At 33.5% G+C, this 17,754-nt stretch overlaps 1 protein-coding gene and 1 long non-coding RNA gene across 6 annotated transcripts in view; both read right to left on the bottom strand.

Annotated features, from left to right (window-relative positions):
* LOC127722989 (kinesin-like protein KIF13B) overlaps nucleotides 1-17,754 on the bottom strand; it is a 190,781-nt gene that overhangs the window by 85,359 nt on the left and 87,668 nt on the right. The window lies entirely within an intron of this gene.
* On the bottom strand, nucleotides 16,599-17,205 carry LOC127723008 (uncharacterized). Its single transcript, XR_007991790.1, has 3 exons — nucleotides 16,937-17,205; nucleotides 16,727-16,816; nucleotides 16,599-16,666 (listed from the first exon to the last, which is right to left on the bottom strand). It is a non-coding gene; the product is annotated as an uncharacterized LOC127723008 (long non-coding RNA).

The following is a 17,754-nucleotide window of genomic DNA, read 5'->3' on the forward strand; positions in this document are numbered from 1 at the left end:
CATTCACTTTTAGAGAACACCTTTCTTAAGATATGAACAAAATCGATGACTGACAAGGTTGATCCTGACTGGGATAGGCACATTAAATTAGTCAGTATTTTAGTTTTCTATGTACAGTTGTTTTTCTTTTGATCATTTTTTAAAATTTTTGTCATGTGACTGTCTGTTTTTCTTCAACTCATGGTTTTAGATTGTCCCTTTGATGTCTTTTGCCACTTTTATTAACATCTATTTTAGTGAAACTAGCATTGTTTCTAACTTGTGACTGGCATATTTTTTATATTTTGTGATTAAACTAGTCATGTTTCTGAATCGGGACTGACACATTTCAACACATACATGTACATACATGTACTGTGACCTATAGTGGTTTACTTTTATAAATTTTTACTTGGATGGAGAGTTGTCTCATTGGCACTCATACCACATCTTCTTATATCTATACAATCTAAAATATTTTTTGTTCCCATTAGGGACTGACACATTTCAACACATAGATGTACAATCTAAAATATTTTTGTTCCCATTAGGGACTGACACATTTATAGTTATTGTAAACTAAGTCTTGTTTCTGATTTGGGACTGGCACTTTTCAACATGTGTAGAATTTGAAATAGTTTAGTTCCTATTTGGGACAGGCACAATTAAGTATTATGATTAAACTTAATTATTACATTGGTAGCAATGAATTACATTGATTTCCCAGTTAAATAAAAACTGATAATTTCACATGTGAAATAAACTTGGTTATTTCACTCTCTGACGTCATACAACAATAGACGTTGTCAAGACGTCGATAACGTCGGATCAAAACAAATTGTGAATGCGTAGAAAAAAGATATAGTTCCTTACATTTTCTACATTAATTTCATTAAAAAAGCCATTTGCCAATGTAATAAAAAGAATAACTAATCGAAGAATTCAAATAGAGAAAAATATTCAACGAGTGACCGAACAACACATTAATTCACGAATGCGCGTAGCGCATGAGTTAATTATCAGTGTTGTTCGGTCACGAGTCTTGTTTCTGATTTTTGATTTTAACACGTGTAGTAGTGAAACTAGTTTTGTTCCTTTTTAAACTGGCACATGAACATCCAATAAGATGTGTTGTGGTTGAACATGTGTTGTGATGATTTCCTTACTATGATCAATGCTCAGTTATACAAGTTATAACCCACAACATTACAATAGAATCAGTCCCAGTACCTTCACAAGGTCAAGTTTATTTATATTAAAGATACAAAATCATCATTGCATCAAATATGAAACAAAGAGATGTAAGGAATATGTCAATGAGACAGCTACCTCACAACACAAATGAGATATCCAGAGGATGACCTTGTTCATCATAAGAAAGAGATCAACAAAATCAGCATAACCACCAAAACTTCTTATTTTGTCTTGTAAGAAGGAATGGATTATGAATAACAAAATAATCACTAATAATACTTGCCAACACACTTGGTAATCTAGGAGGAAATCTATCTTTTTTTCCCAAACATTAAATTTGTAATCCCCCCCCCCCCCCCCCCCCCCCCCCCCCCTTGGACTGAATCTGGATCCATTCGCCCAAAATCATATTCGCTCCCATTCACGTTTGCACCCTTTTTATTGGGATTTCTATGGAATAATTTTTTAATCGTGTTTTAGTTTAAGTGTATTGCTATAAATAAGCTTTTTTATTGTTTTAAAATAAAGTGACATTCTAAAAACGTAAATAGGTTTCCTTCTTCATGCACTTTAACCATACACAATCATTCTTATCATGAAATATTTCATTTAAAAACAACATTAACATATTTAGAGTAACTACTTTATAAAATTTAAAAGAGCACTAAAATATTTAAAAAAAAACAACCCTGAAATATCACATTATACACCATTTACACACCGTACTATCTTATATGCACTTATATAAACAGTTTATTTAAGAAAATGTATTAAATTCAAACAACAGTCATAATTGTAATCAAAGTTCAAAGTCTACTTTGGCGGAGAATTATCAACGGTCCATACAGTCTTCATAAAATCTCCCCCCCCCCCCCCCCAAAATATTTCATTTTGATATTGCAGAATTTTTATTAATGAAAATATAAATATTTTGATTTATACAACTAAAAAACATCTGATAATTCAATCGGTAATTGAATAAAAATTAGGTGCGAACGACCCAGGGGGCAATTGTGTGGGGTGCGAACGTGTAGGGTGCGAACGTGTTTTGGGACGAATGGACCTGATACCCTTTTGACTTCACACCAAAACACTGCCTTTCATCATTTGAGTTGTTTTGATAGATCTTTCTGTGATTTATTTTCACTGGAAGTTGAATATCTGAATTTGCCGATTAGAACGTTCATTCTAAATTATAATCACATTATTTTCATGCAGCCTTTCCTTAAATCCAATTAGTAAATGCACACAAAAAATTCTGAATTTACAGTAGATATATATGTACAATCTTTAGATCTGGGACAGAATTTACAAAGCATTTGAAAATGCCTGTACCAAGTCAGGAATATGACAGTTGTTGTCCATTCGTTTGATGTGTTTTGTCATTTGATTTTGCCATGTGATTAGGGACCTTCCGATTGAATTTTCCTCGGAGTTCAGTATTTTTGTGATTTTACTTTTTGCAAAAACAATTCTTTTTTTAAATATTTAAATTACATCCCATTTCATCAAGAATGTTGTTATAACTAGATAATTAAAGCAAAAAAATTTTGAATGTTAAAAGGCAATCATGCATAATCTTCCCCATTATATATATAATTACGCAAGCTGTAAGAGGGTGACCTCCCACTTTGAAACACAAAAAGTTTGGCAGGTATGACTAAAGCAAACTCATGCCTAATTTATCATCCCATATATAGCAAAAAAAAACAACATGGATTTTATTTCATTTTTTTCATTTTTAAATGTTTTGCTTTCAAATTAGTCAATAAATCTTTTCATCTGTTGACATGTGTAATAAACTCATGCAGCGCCAATGATGTACTGTCATGCACAGATTGATTTTTCTAATACAATTTACCTATGGACATGATGGATACAACAATATGTATTGTAAATTCAGAACTTTTACCAATGTGACAAAATCTGACAGAATAAGTATCATATCAATGGATTCATTTAGATAAAGTGATGCATTATTGTAACCAATCTTCAGAATTATATAAACCACAAGCTCTGAGTCCCGGCTAGTAAAATTATTGTCAGGCCAGTAGCATTTACTGCAAAAAAAGCCCCTGAATTCCTATAAATTTACAGAAATCTATGAAAGACTGATTTATCATGCTAGTAAGTAGAAACAAATAAAAAAAGACTTCTGTAGATAATTGTTTTGGACATTCTGATATTCATTTACTAGGACTCTGGGACTGCACTTTGTAATTTATGATGACGGAAGTTGAATATCTGAATTTGCCGATTAGAACGTTCATTCTAAATTATAATCACATTATTTTCATGCAGCCTTTCCTTAAATCCAATTAGTAAATGCACACAAAAAATTCTGAGTTTACAGTAGATATATATGTACAATCTTTAGATCTGGGACAGAATTTACAAAGCAAACCCTTTAAGTACATATTTTTTTTAATCATGTTTCCATAAATTTGCTGTACTTCTCAAAAGATTATTGTCCTATCTTAAAAAGAAATAGGTTCACTTATGACGGTATGTTTAAATGACTTAAAGATTTTAAATTTTTTTTTATTTATATAATGCAAAATCTTCAATATGCTTTAAACAAGAATGTGTCCATACTACACAGATGCCCCACTCGCACTATCATTTTCTATGTTCAGTGGACCGTGAAATTGGGGGTCAAAACTCTAATTTGACATTAAAATTAGAAAGATCATATCATAGGGAACATGTGTGCTAAGTTTCAAGTTGATTGGACTTCAACTTCATCAAAAACTACCTTGACCAAAAACTTTAACCTGCCCACTCGTACTATTGTTTTCTATGCTCAGTGGACCATGAAATTAGAGTAAAAACTCTAATTTGGCATTAAAAATTAGAAAGATCATATCATAGGGAACATGTGTACTAATATTCAAGTTGATTGGACTTCAACTTCATCAAAATCTACCTTGACCAAAATCTTTAACCTGAAGCGGGACAGACAGACAAACGGACGGATGAACGAACGGACGCACAGACTGAAAAACATAATGCCCTTCTACTATCGTAGGTCAGGCATAAAAAATTCACAACAGAATTCAAAGACAGAAAGACGAACAGAAAAGACACCAATAGCAGTCTATAAAACTATTAAAACTGAGGATTGAGCAACATAAACCCAACCAAAAAAGAGAGGGGAGGGGGAATGGGGGAACAGAATTCAAAGACAGAAAGACGAACAGAACAGACACGAATAGCAGTCCATTAAATTAATATAACTAAGAATTGAGCAATATAAACCCAACCAAAAAAGTGAGGGGGAGGGGGGATGGGGGAACTGGCAAACAGGTGCTACAGGAAGATCAACAGTACCACACCTGTCAAAATCTATGGAGTAATAACTGGTAATAAGGCATTATACAATGTAGGATTGGTAAATTCTCTTGTCTACAAACATATATATAGACATTATAAAATGTGGGATTGGTAAATTCTCTTGTCATCATAGTATATATAGACATTATACAATGTATAAGCCAGATTAGTTAATGTAATACATCTTTGTTGTACAAATGATAGATCTTTTTTGGTCTCCATTTTACCTCATTAAGCCTATCTCTCAAATACAAATGAATTAAGGAGAAAATCTATTTTGTAGAACTTAAATAAACTAAAATAAATATAAAACATTTCTACAAAGAGAATATAGGAAATAAAAGATAATATTTAGACACCACAATGATCTAAGTCTGATGATTGTTTTACAAGTTTTAGATAGATATCTATGTTTGGAACAAAACACTCAAAATTACGTAAAAGTGTTTAAACAGACGCAACTGACATGTTTGGAGATCATGATAGATTAATCAAACTTATCCAGCAGAAATGAAAATGCTGGAGAAGTATGGCCAATAATTTTCTAAGTGCCTCCATTAAGGATGATGGCGTCTGACATTTAAACATAGCTATCATATACAACCAAGACAATTATTTTCGCTATCATAGAAATTGAATTTTGGTTTATTTTTATAGTTTACTGAACACTTCACAATTCCAATGTTGCGATAATTTTAATCTTTTTGTCTGATCATACCATGCATTGTTACTCAAAACTAACGAGAAATAATTGCAAAAATTCAACGTAATTTGTCAGCGGTGCATTTAACAATTTTTTAACCAATAAAAATCGATAGCATTCTTTGCATCTATGCATGCGTTGTCTATTAATTAAGCCAAGCTTAGCAATATAATTATTAAAGTTAAATACATATCCGATCTCCATCCATAACATAGAAATTAAATCAATGCAAAATCATGTAACTGTATCATCTATGTCGTTCATGATGACATTTTAATCTAAAGGATGCATTCAGACACTGTGACACATCGTAGTATAATTATATATTCGGATATATTCAAAACAAAGTGAAAATCTTTCAGAAAACTTAAATAACTGTGCCTGATGACCTTTTAATCTAAAGGGTGCCTTCAACTACTCTGAAACATTGCAGTATAATTATATATTCGGATATAGTTACAATAAAGTGAAAATCTATCAGTTAACTTAAAATAATGAGCACAATTCTCTTTTTTTATCCATAAATTAGTATATATTGGACCTGAGTCTAACGGTATGTGATTTTATATTGGAAGTAACGATTTAATTCAACAGAGTACATAATGTCGGAAAGTGACAAATTAAAGTATATGGAAGCATCCTCGTCTGATGTTGTCATGGCAACAGTAATCTTTTCTGTTCTGATGACGTTACTGGGACTTAATATAATCTTTTACCTCGTTTGTAAATTCATTTCAAGACCAAGACGAGACGCAAACTTAGATGTAAAACAAGTCAAGAGGATAAAGGTCAAATCAGCGTCACAAATATCTAAAGATTTTGAAAAAGAGAGTATTCGCCTTCTGATTCAACAGCTGCAGCCATTGTCACGGAGAAATTCTCAGTCAGAGACAAAAGATGTGCTGCACATGGAAGAAGGCACAAATTTGGGTCAGCCTAAAAATAAAGATGATTTAACTGTTAGTACTGAGCATAAACATAGGGGAAGATCAAATTCTGAAAGTTCCCTTGGAGAACAAATTGAAATTTTTGTTGAAAATACGAAAGACAATGAAAGTCACGATTCAAAGGATAATAGTTCGTCAAACAAAAGTAAGGACAAGAGTGGAAAACATTCTAAATCTAGCATTTTTGGTAAGCTAGCTAATTCTCTCAGTGAAAGAAATAAAAATAGCACTAAAAGTGTGAAAAAACAAAATGGTAATTCTAAAAATGTCAAAAAGGGAAATATCTCAAAAAAGAAGAGTGAAAAAAAAGTTTCTGATGTCCTAAAACTCGAGGAATGTTCAAATATTGATTCAAGCAAAATAAACAAACTTCAAACACAAATTCACAATGAAATTCCATTTTCTAAAAAAGTATGTGGCAAAAATATAAATCCTCCAAGGAAAGAGCCCAAAAGTATTTCTTTATCAACACATATTGCCATGGAACCTGGCATAAATCACATTCCTCCTGGCAACGAGATGGCAGACTCTAATGAGTTGACTGAAACCAATGACAACCAGCACAATAAAAACAATGTGGCAATTACACTAACAACAGACGATGGTTTACAAACAAATGTGAACTTTGGAAGTGAGTTAAACCTTGTTGAAAACACAAGCTGTGAAATTAGAACTTGCTAAGAACAAATATCATTATAATAGTAAATAATTGTCTAACAAAAACATTTAAATCCATTTTTTTTATTAATTTTCAATATTGTATGGATTTCATGTTTTAAAATAGTATTACGTTTTAAACTTTTTAAATATTGTGATAGCTGCTTTTATTTCCAAGGTATTTAAATTATTATTTTTTTATCTGGGGGATGTGGGGATGAAACCTATAAATAAGTATTGTATAGAAGGTAAGAGATTTTAAGATTTTGTGCCAAATTCATCCTGCAATTGTATTGTGAGTTAAATAAAATTGAGAAAGGAAACGGGGAATGTGTCAAAGAGACAACAAAGTGCAGAAAACAGGCCAAGGCCACCAATGGGTTTTTAACACAGCGAGAAAATCCCGCACCCGGAGGCCGGCTTTAGCTGGCCCCTAAACAAAAATGTATACTAGTTCAGAGAAAATGGACGTCACACTAAACTCTGAAAAATGCCGCAAGTTTAAACATGTTTTGTGAGATCTCAACCCTCCCCCTATACCTCTAGCCAATGTAGAATAAACAAACACACAGCAATAGTCTGAATGTATTTTCTTAAAACATTGATATTCTGGTTTATAGTATTTCCATTTAGTGAGCACGAAGTTTCAAATTTTGTCATGTCTGGGCCCTTTAAAGCTGAATATATGCAATATGGGTTTTCCCCATTGTTGAAAGTCGTACGGTGACTATAGCTGCTTACATCCACGTCATGTTAGATAGTTGTCTCATTGGTAATCATACATCTCTTTACAATTTGTATACAGTGAAATCATCACAACAACCAGCTACATATGACAGAGTCCAAAAAGACGTTAAAAAAAAGAAGAATATGTAGAAATGAAGGATTTCCTACTTGCTGGCAAAAATTATGTTTTGGTGGACTCTATATTAATTTTAGCCAAAATGTTCATAAATCATTTTATGTTTTGCTTAAATATTAGCCTATCATCACCAAATAGTTATATTATATAAAGTATTTTTTTCTTAAAACCTTTGTTTAGATATTTCAGGTCAATTATTTAAAACATACATTTTTAAAAAACAAGTTTTATCAAATTTCATTAAATATATTAAAGTACAGCTAGCCCTAATTACACATTATCCTCTAAATAAATCTACATGTGAGTGGAAAGAGTAGCCCAGAACATTTGAGGGCTAAAGGACCCCTAGAATTAAATGTTTTAAAATTTCTCCAATTGTAGAATTAAATGTAGAGTTTATGTACTTCAATAAAACATTGCCCTTTTTATGTGTTTCAATTTCTTTATTTGCAGCACATGAAATATCTAACTTATAATTGAATTCTGTTTCATCAAAGGGCAAATTCTGGTAAAAACTACGGCATCTGACAAAAATAATTCTTTTTTAGTATTGTTTAAAATGTAAGGAAAGAGGACTATTAGGTACTGTCTACAAAAGTTGCAATAGACTTCATTAGTATAATAATGGTACAGCAATTTATAAAGAAACTGTTTCCATAAAAAACAAATTCCACAATTTTTTATCCACCTAAGATTGGTCTAACAGAGGAAATCAAAAGTACAACCGTAACTCGGAACATGCAAATAAGCTTATGATTTCAAATCATAATCAATTACAAATGATAAACCCTTCAAACCACACTAATGATTAATTGACATTAATCCATTCATAAATGTTCATATCTTCGGAAATTATTCAAACTAATATTTGACAAGAATCAGACAATTTGTCAACCTTTAACCTAATCTACACATACTCACAAGTCTATCACATTGACGCAGGTGGAAGAATAAAGAAGTCTTTATAAGTAAATAAACTTATTGATAATTTGAATGACCATTTTTCTTTCTATCAAATGTAAGACTCCTTATTTTGACAAGAGTCTTGTCTGTTTTTTGTACAGTAAAACCTGAATCTCTAATGTTGGAAGTTGACAGTATGTGTTTTGGTCACATGACTTAAAGGAGATATGGGTTATAGGCCAATGAGACAACAACCAAATGACACAATCAAAGCATCCCTAGTCCTGTGAGACAGCCTATCTGACTTCAACATCAATACATTTGATTTATGCCATTAAAAATATCTATTAAAAGCAGTTGTTGGAAAAGAAATGAAATCACATTATGTTTCAATTTCTGACAAACTTACAAAATACACATGAAAAAAACACAGGCGAAAGAACAGAAAATTTTATAAATTTATTCACTGAAAATTGATGAATATCATAATTCAACCTTAAAAACTAAAAAAGATAAGATTCAGCAATGTTTTATTTTTGCTGTAGAATATTTAAATGATACAGATAAAAATAAAATTTTATTTGTTTTTGTTTTGCTCTGTATATTTGGAATAAAGTCTCATATACATCTATACCATATCTTCTTTTTAATATATTAAAAATTCACACTATCAAACTTGTGATATGTTTTAAGTAAAATAGTCCACATTGTTATGAACATAAGAAACTCAAGGTGGTTCAAAAAAATAAGTTCAAAACATATAGGCCTGTTCAATTACACTGTCACAAAGAGAAGAAACTAGAGTAGGTTCAGACAAGTAAGTTCACACTGTCACAAAGAGAAGAAACTAGAGTAGGTTCAGACAAGTAAGTTCACACTGTCACAAAGAGAAGAAACTAGAGTAGGTACACACTGTCACAAAGAGAAGAAACTAGAGTAGGTTCAGTCAAGTAAGTTCACACTGTTACAAAGAGAAGAAACTTAAGGTGGTTCAAACAATTAAGTTCACACTGTAGAATATCCACCAAATTAAAAATGTGATTCTTCCATAGTGCATCACATCAAGTTTGTACTACAGGTGCTAAACCTGGATACTTTATTTTGCATGAAAACAATGCATAGGGATATAAAACAATCTTCAAATGTGAATTTGTGCTTCTGTTCAAAACAGTACTAAAGGTCTCTTTACCTTAAAATCAAAATACTGTGGATAAAAGGAAGAATTATGGTTACTAGTTATACACACAATACATAGTCTTATTATTCTATATTGGAAAACAAACCAAAAGGACTGAAAATGGAGAACAAACATCATTACTCATTTTGGAGACTATTCATGATAATTTACTGTGTCTTCCGAGTTACATTTTGTCAAACCTGTCCTCAGTCATGTGACCATTGTGTCATTGATGGATTAGGAGATGTGACTAGTGTAACATGTAGTGATAGTGCAGCTTTTCAACTGATTCCTAAAACTGTCCAACATTTGGTCTTTCAAAATGGCTCTCTTCCTAATGGAATTCTTAAAGATTTTCTTTTCCTTGGAATAAGTGAATTGGAATCTATTGAGATAACAAACTTCCACTTAACAGAACTATGGGGTTCATTTCTTCTCAACTGTACTGATTTAAAGATAATGGACTTTTCAAACAATGAAATTTATTCAATTTCAAAATCTAATTTCAAAGGACCTGCTGCCATAGAAATTTTAAATTTCGACAAAAATAAAATAAACTCAACAAATGACAATGTATTCCAAGATCTTGGTTTCCTCAAAGAGCTTCATCTGGCAAATAATCTTATTCAAACACTAACAAACAATAGTTTTGAAGGATTAATCAGTCTTAAAACTCTGGACTTGTCAAGGAATAAAATAAGTTATGTTGATGGATACACATTTCAGAGCTTGTTGAAAGTGACCAATATCAATCTTTCCTACAACAGAATAAGAAATATTCCATCTGGACTATTTCATGGATTGAAAAATCTCAAAATACTTCAACTTTCAAATAACATAATTTCAATCATTTCAAATAATGCTTTTGAACAAGCCAGAATTACTACATTGGATATGTCAACTAACCGACTGACAAGTTTACCTTCTAAAACACTGCAACAAATATCAGGAAACAATACTGTGGTTTTATTACAGCGAAACAACATTCAAATGTTACAGAAGAACAGTTTATCAAACATAGTGCTGAAACTGTTAAATCTAGCTTCTAACGGGATGAATCTGGTGCAAAATGATGCTACTTATAACTGTAAGATAAGGTATCTAAATATAAGACAAAATATGCTGAACACTTTACCAGAAACAATGCTAAGTTATCTTAATTCTGTTATTACACCAGAGGTATTTCTTAGCAATAATCCACTTGTTTGTGACTGTGATCTTGTTTGGTTTGGAAAATTTCTCTCTCAAAAGTCTTGGAAAAATATCCCAAAATGTTCTCAACCACAAGAGTTAAGTAGATTTACTGTTGTGGATTATTACAATCAGTATTATACCTCATGTTCAACTACAACAGAAGAGATTACTACAGCTATTACAAATCCAACAACCACACCAACAGACACTCAACAAAATACACAAACAACTCAACCAAGCAGTAGTTCGCAAGGACAAACAACACACTCATTAACAGACAATCAACAAAATACAACACCATCTCAACTAAGCAGTAGTCCACATGGACAAACCACACTTTATCCAACAAACATTACAACATCTCAACCAAGCAGTAGTACACTTGGACAAACACACATAACAACAGACAATCAACAAAATACAACACTTCCATCAAGCAGTAGTCTACAAGGACAAACAACACGCTCACTAACAGACAATCAACAAAATACAACACTTCAACCAAGCAGTAGTCAACAAGGACAAACAACACCTTCACCAACAGACAATAAACAAAATACAACACTTCAACCAAGCAGTAGTCAACAAGGACAAACAATACGCTCATCAACAGACACTCAACAAAATACAACACCTCAACCAAGCAGTAGTCCACAAGGACAAACAACACCCTCACCAACAGACACTCAACAAAATACAACACTTCAACCAAGCAGTAGTCAACAAGGACAAACAATACGCTCACCAACAGACACTCAACAAAATACAACACCTCAACCAAGCAGTAGTCGACAAGGACAAACAATACGCTCATCAACAGACCTAAAACAAAATACACAAACACTTCCATCAAGCAGTAGTCAACAAGGACAAAACACAACCTCACCAACAGACACTCAACAAAATACAACACTTCAACCAAGCAGTAGTCAACAAGGACAAACAATACGCTCACCAACAGACCCTCAACAAAATACAACACCTCAACCAAGCAGTAGTCCACAAGGACAAACAATACGCTCATCAACAGACCTAAAACAAAATACACAAACACTTCCATCAAGCAGTAGTCAACAAGGACAAAACACAACCTCACCAACAGACACTCAACAAAATACAACACCTCAACCAAGCAGTAGTCCACAAGGACAAACAACACCCTCACCAACAGACACTCAACAAAATACAACACCTCAACCAAGCAGTAGTCCACAAGGACAAACAATACGCTCATCAACAGACCTAAAACAAAATACACAAACACTTCCATCAAGCAGTAGTCAACAAGGACAAAACACAACCTCACCAACAGACACTCAACAAAATACAACACCCCAACCAAGCAGTAGTCCACAAGGACAAACAACACCCTCACCAACAGACACTCAACAAAATACAACACCTCAACCAAGCAGTAGTCCACAAGGACAAACAATACGCCCATCAACAGACCTAAAACAAAATACACAAACACTTCCATCAAGCAGTAGTCAACAAGGACAAAACACAACCTCACCAACAGACACTCAACAAAATACAACACCTCAACCAAGCAGTAGTCCACAAGGACAAACAACACCCTCACCAACAGACACTCAACAAAATACAACACCTCAACCAAGCAGTAGTCCACAAGGACAAACAATACGCTCATCAACAGACCTAAAACAAAATACACAAACACTTCCATCAAGCAGTAGTCAACAAGGACAAAACACAACCTCACCAACAGACACTCAACAAAATACAACACTTCAACCAAGCAGTAGTCAACAAGGAGTAACAACATATTCTACAACAAACAATAAACAAAATACAACAACCCCTCAACCAAGCAGTAGTCCACAAGGACAAACAACACCCTCACCAACAGACACTCAACAAAATACAACAACACCTCAACCAAGCAGTAGTCCACAAGGACAAACAACAATGTCAACAACAGACACTCAACAAAATACAACAACACCTAAACCAATCAGTAGTCCACAAGGACAAACAACAACCTCACCAACAGACACTCAACAAAATACAACAACAACTCAACCAAGCAGTAGTCCACTAGGACAAACAACAACCTCACCAACAGACCTAAAACAAAATACACAAACAACTCAACCAAGCAGTAGTCAACAAGGACAAAACACAACCTCACCAACAGACACTCAACAAAATACAACAACACCTCAACCAAACAGTAGTCCACAAGGACAAACAACACCCTCATCAACAGACACTCAACAAAATACAACACTTCAACCAAGCAGAAGTCAACAAGGACAACCAACACCTTCCCCAACAAACATGCCACAAAATGCTACAACTCATTTTGAAACAAACAACCAAGGTAACATACAAACATCTTCAAAAACTGACATTCAAGGGAACACATCAACATCTTTATCAACAGCACTGTATGTTAACAAATATACACCTTCTTCAACAACCAACCAAGTGAACACATCAACACTTTCAACAGCAATTTCCATGAAGAGCTTATCAACACTCTCACCAACTACCAACAAAGGAAACACACAAACAGAATCAATGACAAATAACCAAGTAAATACATTGCCATTTTCACAAACAAACACAACTATAACCTCATCAACTCTTTCTCCAACAACCAACCAAGTAAACACAACAATTTTACCAACAGTAATCCAAGGAAACTCATCAACACTTTCACCATTTACAAACCAAGTAAGCACATCAATACTTTCACCAACATACACCACACTAAGCTCATCAAAACTTCCATCAGCAACCAACCAAGCAAACTCATCAACACTTTCAATGACTACAAACCAAGTTAACACATCAACACTAATTACCAACCAAATAAACACATCAATACTTTTACCAACAACAAACCAAATAAACACATCAACATTATCACAAACTACAACCCAAGTAAACACATCAACTTTTTCACCATCTGCAAACCATGAAAACAAATCAACACCTTCACCAGCTACAAACCAAGTAAACACATTAACATTTTCTACAGCTACACACCAAGTAAACACATCAAAATTTTCACCAGCTACAAACCAAGTAAACACATCAACAGTTTCCCAAGCTACAAAACAAGTAAACACATCAACAGTTTCCGAGGCTACAAACCAAGTAAAATCATCAACAGTTTCACAAGCTACAAAACAAGTAAACACATCAACAGTTTCCCAACCTACAAACCAAGTAAAAACATCAACAGTTTCACAAGCTACAAACCAAGTAAACACATCAACAGTTTCCCAAGCTACAAACCAAGTAAACACATCAACAATTTCACCAACTACAAACCAAGTAAACACATCAACAGCTTCACCAACTACAAACCAAGTAAACCCATCAACAGTTTCCCAAGCTACAAACCAAATAAACACATCAACAGTTTCACATGCTACAATCCAAGTAAACACATCAACAGTATCACCAGCTACAAAGCAAGTAAACACATCAACAGTTTCCACAGCTACAAACCAAGTAAACACATCAATAATTTCACCAACTACAAAGCAAGTAAACATATCAACAGTTTCACAAGCTACAAACCAAGTAAACACATCAACAGTTTCACAAGCTACAAACCAAGTAAACACATCAACAGTTTCACAAGCTACAAAACAAGTAAACACATCAACAGTTTTCCAAGCTACAAAGCAGGTAAACACATCAACAGTTTCACAAGCTTCAAACCAAGTAAACACATCAACAGTTTCACCAACTACAAACCAAGTAAACACATCAACAGTTTCACCAACTACAAACCAAGTAAAATCTATAAAACTTTTACCAGTTACCAACCAATTAAACACAGCAACAATTATACCAACAACCAACCAAGTAAACGCATCAACACTTTTACAAACAACCAACCAAGTAAACACATCAACATTTCTACCTACAACCAACCAAGAAAACACATCATTGTTTTTACAAACAAACACCACAAAAACCCCATTAACACTTTCAGCAACAACTAACCAAGGAAACACACAAACAAGATCAGTGACAAATGACCAAGGTCACACATCAACACTTTCATTAACAACTAACCAAGGAAACACACAAACAAGATCAGTGACAAATGACCAAGGTCACACATCAACACTTTCATTAACAACTAACCAAGGAAACACACAAACAAGATCAGTGACAAATGACCAAGGTCACACATCAACACTTTCATTAACAACCAATCAAACAAACACAGCAAAAATTTTAACAACAACCACCACAGAAAGCACATCAAAACTTTTACCAACAACCACCACAGAAAGCACATCAAAACGTTTACCAACAACCACCACAGAAAGCACATCAATACATTTATCAACAGATAACTTAGAAAACAAACACACATCTTCACTGGCAAGTAACCAAGTAAACACATCAATATATACACCAACAACCAACCAAGTAGACAGACAAACAGGATTACTGACAAATAACCAAGTAAACACAACAACACCTTCACCAAAAACCAAACAAGTAAATACATCATCAGAAGGTGGTACAACTATTCTCACCAGCAATCAACAAAGCACAAATTTACTAAAAATAAATCAACACAATATTACTGCTGAAACCAAAAGCAAACAAAGCACAACAAATCCATCAAGTATTCTTTCAACCTCAAATCAACATAGTACAGATAGTACAACTACAAAACAAGAGAGAACACATGAACTTTCCTCAAATAAACAAAGTACAACTGTTCCAACCACAAATCAACAAAGTTCCCAACTTTCCTTAAAACAACAAAGTACAACTGTTCCAACCAAAAATCATCAAAGTACAAGTGTTCCAACTATAAATCAACAAAGTACAAGTATTCCAACTACAAAACTTCAAACTACAACTATTCTAACTATAAATCAACAAAGTACAAGTGTTCCAACTATAAATCAACAAAGTACAACTGTTCCAACTATAAATCAACAAATTACAACTGTTCCAACAACTAATCAAAAAAGTACATCTGTGTTAACATCAAAACAACAAAGTTCAACTTTTCCAACAACAAATCAACAAAGTACAACTGTTCCAACTATAAAACCACAAAGCACAACTGTACCAATCAGAAATCAACTAAGTACAACTGTTTCAACAACTGTTAAACAAAGTACAACTGTTCCAACCACAAATCAACAAAGTACAACTGTTCCGACTATAAATCAGCAAAGTACAACTGTTCCAACTAAAATTCAACAAAGTACAACTGTTCTTAAACCAAAGCAACAAATTACAACTGTTCCAACTACAAAAGAACAAAGTAAAACTGTTCAAACCTCAAAACAACAAAGTACAACTGTTGCAACATCAAATCAACAAAGAACAACTGTTCTTACATCAAGACAACAAAGTACAAATGTTCCAACAACAAATCAACAAAGTACAACTCCGCCAACCTCAAAACAGCAAAGAACAACTGTTCTAATATCAAAACGACATAGTACAGCTCTTCTAACTACAAATCAGCTAAGTACAACTTTTCCAACATCAAATCAACAAATAACAACTGTGCCGATCTCTAAACAACCAAGTACAACTGTTCCAACATCAAAACAACAAAGTACAACTGTTCCAACCTCTAAACAACAAAGTACAACTGTTCCAACATCAAAACAACAAAGTACAACTGTTCCAACCTCTAAACAACAAAGTACAACTGTTCCAACCTCTAAACAACAAAGTACAACTGTTCCAACCTCTAAACAACAAAGTACAACTGTTCCAACATCAAAACAACAAAGTACAACTGTGCCAACCTCTAAACAACAAAGTACAACTGTTCCAACCTCTAAACAACAAAGTACAACTTTGTCAACCTCTAAACAACAAAGTACAACTGTTCCAACCTCTAAACAACAAATGACAACTGTGCCGATCTCTAAACAACAAAGTACAACTGTTCCAACATCAAAACAACAAAGTACAACTGTTCCAACCTCTAAACAACAAAGTACAACTGTGCCAACCTCTAAACAACAAAGTACAACTGTGCCAACCTCTAAACAACAAAGTACAACTGTGTCAACCTCTAAACAACAAAGTACAACTGTGCCAACATCAAATCAACTAAGTACCACTTCAAAACCACACAATAAAACTGAAACTATACTATTCAAAACTAACAAATTTCAAACTTCATCAACACTTCCATTTCAAAATGTTAAGAGAACATCTCCTGTAAAGTCCAATAATTTCCAAACAAAACCATCTAACCTTGGAATAACTCCAAAACAGACAACAACTAATAATTCCACTGTTTCTGAAACTTTAAAACATGACAAGTCAGACTCTAGCTTTTTGACAATTGGTTTACCGATCATTTTGGTTTTACTACTAGCCTCTCTGATAGTTTTTGGGATTATTTTGCGTAAAAGATTGAGAAGAGATGATGAACGATCGCTACTCAAATTCCACAGACGTATGTGGCAATACTATAAAGAGTACCATTATGATAAGGATATACTAGGCCCATCTAAACCTGTGTTTAAATATTATTCTGATACAAGTGGTCATAGTGCATAAATTTTGTGTGGTAATAACATATTTTTGTACCCCGTCTATCATAGTAGAGGGGTATTATGTTTTCTGGTCTGTGTATCTGTTCTATATTCTGTTAGTCTATCCATCCATTCTTTCAACCTGAATCAGGTTAAATTTTTGGTTACAGTAGTTAACCATCAAGTTGTGGTCCCATCAAGTTATGGTCCCATCAAGTTGTGGTCCCATCAAGTTGTGGTCCCATTAAGTTGTGGTCCCATCAAGTTTTGGTCCCATCAAGTTGAAA

The sequence above is a fragment of the Mytilus californianus genome, unplaced genomic scaffold (assembly GCF_021869535.1).
Source record: "Mytilus californianus isolate M0D057914Y unplaced genomic scaffold, xbMytCali1.0.p SCAF_13, whole genome shotgun sequence".
NCBI classification, from domain to species: domain Eukaryota; kingdom Metazoa; phylum Mollusca; class Bivalvia; order Mytilida; family Mytilidae; genus Mytilus; species Mytilus californianus.